Here is a 4,527-nt window from a genome sequence, read left to right on the forward strand (position 1 = left end):
ATCTTCCCTCTCTGTTCGCAGGCCTGGTTAGCGGCTGTCAGCTGGCTGGATGATGAGATTCGACCTGCTGTAGCACAGATGGTTTGGTTTCTCGTAGAAAGAAGGAAGTTTTTCTACAAATTCAAATATTTCAATAAAGATTCCGTTTGTCTTATTACGTTTTTGACTACTTTTTCCACGGTAGACGAGGCCTAATTATATTTTTTGCGTACATATTCACGTTTGTTTTTACATTCCAACCCGTTGCTGTCTCTTGTCTCCTGCCCTCCTGTTATTTTTACTTTACTTTCTTCCTGTCCTCGCCTGTTTTATCCCTCTCTTGTCTCCCACCCTCTCATCCCCTCTCACCCTGTCTTTCCCTAACCCCTCTGTTCCTCTCCTCTCTCCTGTCTCTGAGAGTCAGTTGCCCACCCTAAATCAGCAAGCTGCCGAGGATTGTGGGAACCCGTGGAATCGCCGTGACCAGGGATGCAGGCAGGGAGCCACGGCAACGCTGGAATGTGGGGCGTCTGAGGAGATAAGAGCTGTGAGCCCAGCCAGGGAGAGGGGAGGGATGCAGCGAGTGAGGAGCAAGGGGGGGGGGGGGGAGGCAGAGTGAGGAGGGTGAGACGGAAACAGGGAGTGCAGCAAGTCTGTGAATGGAGAGACAGAAACACAACACCATAAACAGCCCAGAGAGCAAGACAGAGTGAGACAGAGAAAGAGGGGCGGAGGACTTAGGGGGGCACACACTGGAGATGGGAAGCCAGCCTTATTCCTCTTTGCATTTCATTTACATCCCTGGCCGTATCGACCAATCGGATTGGGAGCAAAGCCCAGGGCTTAGGAGGGGAATAAAAAGACAAAATGCCTTTGCTGCTCTCATCCCTCCCTGATAATACCCCTTCTGTTTTTCTTTTCTCTTTTTCTCCCGTCTATAAGTAGATACTGTCCGAAATGCCAGCGGAAAAGCGACACCTCCGCTTGCTGTGTATCTCAGATAGACCGAGCGGGAGCAGGGGCTGAAAAGACAGCTTTAGCAACTGGGCCTATCTCCTCTCCTCTCCCTGGCTGGATGGAGGCTTGGAGTGGAGGAAGGCGGAGGGCCGGGGTGTGTTGGTTAGTGTTTGGGAAGAGAATAGAGGGTGTGAGAGGCATGATATACTCAGCTGGCCACAGATTTTGCAGAATCTTGCACTCTGAAAAACTTTGCCTGCAGATCCCTTTCCTAAGCATGAGAAACCTGTTTCAAGGATGTTTACGAGGAGCCACCCATCTTTGTGAAGGTTGCCAACGCCTACAACCAAACTCCACACACATTTTTAGACGTGGATTGTTGTTATTCTAGTGCGCTAAGTTGCAGGTTTATCCGAAACTCTTGTCAGTTGGTTAACTGCAATGTGTTAGATACCAGTAGATTTTCAATACAGTGGAACCTTAACTGTCACTTGACATACTTAAAGTTGTTGTTTTGGCTAAATTAAATATTTTCCTAAGGACTCAGGGATGCGTATTGGGTAGAATTAGGCCTATTAACGCCAGTCTGTGTCATGATTGACTTGTCTCAGGTTTTTGTTTGCTATCACTCTTGATGTGTGTGTTTCTCAGTGTGTGGTAGCCACCGTTTGTATGTCAGGTACAGTATGTTTGCAGCTTTCCTGAGTTTATTTGTCCAGGTGTTTGTAGTGCTCTCCATTGTGTTCCCTGTATTTGGGTTGCTATGTGTCTATTGTGCCTACATGGACAAAGTATTTTTGTTGTTTCTTTCCGGTCTTTAAAGGACTCTGTTATTGTCTTTGTGCTCACGTCTTTGTGTAGGAGCACCCAGACTATTGTACTGCCACTGGATGCAGTGCTGGCATCGCTGCTGATATAGAGCTTATTGAAAGTGATTGTTGTTGCACAGATGTGAGTTCATCTCAACAGGGGGTCTGACGCAAAGCATTCAGCAATGGAGAGGGTCCTCTACCTGCCTCCACCAGACGCATGTGAGAGATAAGGTCACCTTAGGACCCTGTGTGGACCCACTGCACCTTCAGAGCATCCCCATCCTCCTCAGACCGCACAACCTCACCCCTCTAGTGAAACAAACCAAACAATAGAGGCAGATATGTGAGGGATTAGAGGTCAGAGGGTTGGGGAATGCGACATCTCCATTTCCAGGATCAATCTTCAACCGCTTGGTAATCTCTGGCCCCAGGCCTCGCATACCTCCAGTGGACTCTCTGGCTGAGAGCTGGCATTGCCCGGCTGTGTGAGCTGGTACTCCTGCTGGATGTGGGGATGCTGATAGGACAGGGAGGGGGGGGGGGGGGGTTATAAACCTGATAGCGTGAATGGATAGAAGAGCAGAGGGATGAGCAACAAAGGGGACTCTCTTTATATCTATACCTCACCTAAATCCTCACCGATAGATGTGCAAATGTGTGCGTCTGTGTGTGTGCGCCCATGTATGACACAGACGCGTTAAAGTGTGTGTCTGTGTACTTTGTGTGCACGCGTTCGTAAAGTTTGTTTTAATCTGTAAATGTGAAATAACTTTGAGTTCTTCAGAGCAAACTGAATATTATCCCCAAGTTCCCGTTGTTATCTTGTGTACACACATTTGTTTATTTGATACAGCCCCTCTCCACTACAGCACGTCTGTATATCAAATACAGCAGTGCAGAGCGCAATTGAAAATGGCTACCGTGAAGAAAGGTCTCTCTCTGCCTTTGACTGCGAAGAGGCAGAAAAAGCCCCATTCTCCGCTCCCTTCTTAGATCTATTTAAATAATTGAGGAGTAAACTGACAAATTAGGCACCTTTATGGACGCCCCTGGGCTCTCTCTGGGGTCCTTCAGTTTCCCCAATACAAGAGAGTGCCACCAGCCACAGGATAATATCTCTGTGTGCTTTGAGAGGGGGAGGGGGGGGGGGGGGGGGGGGGGAGGAAAGCAGGGTAGTGGGCCAGGAGGGGTTTCGCCAATCAAGCGGGCCACACTTCCTCCCCCAGGTTCTAATTTTGTGCCACATTAAAGAGCTCGGCCTCCATTTAGGACACAGAGAGGCATTTTCATAATTTGCCGGGTCTCTCGACTAGCTCGGGGTGCCTTTTTTTCCCCTCTCTCTCCTCGCTCTCCCTCTCACTCCGTGTCTGAATGGAAGGCCTGGGGAGGAAGAGGGGTAATTCATTCGCCTCCTTTCAACCAACCGGCTTCAGTTCTGCATAATGTTGCTGCTAGGTGTGTATTGCAGCTAATATTTATCTCTTTAATAATTCTCTATTAGACCTGAATATTATTTGCCGTATAAAGGCTAACACTGCCCATTGTCAGCGGTACAAAAATGTTGTCATTCACGTTTTGTTGATACATTAAGGGTAAATTATATGCCTCTATTTAGCATTTTTCAGTTGAGGACTGTAGTGTGTCTAATCTGTGGCCATGCAGCAATACAGCTGTGATGCTTCCATTGATAACATCTGTGATGTAGTACACATACAGTACATAATCTAGGTTAAGGTTGTTCATTTTCTCTTGCTGACACCATTCATCCATGCGCTACAGTATGCGTAAGCATTGATTTATATGTGATTGGTCACATAATTCACAGTCTCAGGGGGCATTTCGTCGCTGACAGACAAGCTAATCTAAAATCCCCCAATTTACAAATGAAAATCCCACCATCCAATTGAGCTAATAGAGCGACTTGAATGGGATAATAAGATGTGGTGTAATACTGTGTAAAAAGCCTGTAATGTTGTGTTGGTGTAAGAGCCTGTGTGACTGGATGTTTGACTGTTTGCAGTGATTACAGGGGCCTGCGGGCCTGGCGGCGGCTCCGTGGCTGGGACAGGGAGCTTCTCCCTGGGTAAAGAGATACGCCTGTCTCCCCCTTCTGCCGGAGCTACAGGGACCAGTATGTCAGGAGAGAGAGTGCTCCCCGTGAGCTCCCTCTCTCTGTCTCTTCCCGTCTGTCTCTCTCCCTCTCGTTCCCGGTCTCGCTGTGTCTGTGCTGTTGCAGTGCTTGCAGATGTGCACAAACAAGGGAGGATTAAAGCAAAACGAATCTAAACAGACAAATGGAATTAGAGTGATGGGTGTCGGTGGGCTGGTTCACAGTGATAAACATAATGATGCTCTGTATGTGTGCGTGTGAGTGTGTTCCTGTGTCTAGGGGATTATCAGTGGTTAGGTGTGTGGTGTGTATGGCTGGGTGACTGCTTCTGGGTGTCTTTCTGTGTTTGCCTATCTGTCTGTGTTTTTGTAATTATGTGTGTGTATATTTACTCGGTCTCTACTTGTGTGTGTGATAAATGTGTTATTCTACATTGCCTCACAAAAACAAGTCTCTGCGCCCTCTGCATGTGCGTGGATATGTGTCTCTGTGTTGTCCTGTTGGTTGGGGTCACATTTCTTTCTTGTCTTTCACAGTGTTTGTTTATATTTGTGTACCGGAGCTGCTGCCTAAGCCTGTGTGTCGCTACTGGACATCCAAACTCTTCACCCAATATTGACATATGCCGAGAAAGATGAGAGACGGGTTTGTGGAATATGAAGGTCTCAT

Source organism: Pholis gunnellus, assembly GCF_910591455.1.
Source record: "Pholis gunnellus genome assembly, chromosome: 15".
In the NCBI taxonomy this organism is placed as follows: Eukaryota; Metazoa; Chordata; class Actinopteri; order Perciformes; family Pholidae; genus Pholis; species Pholis gunnellus.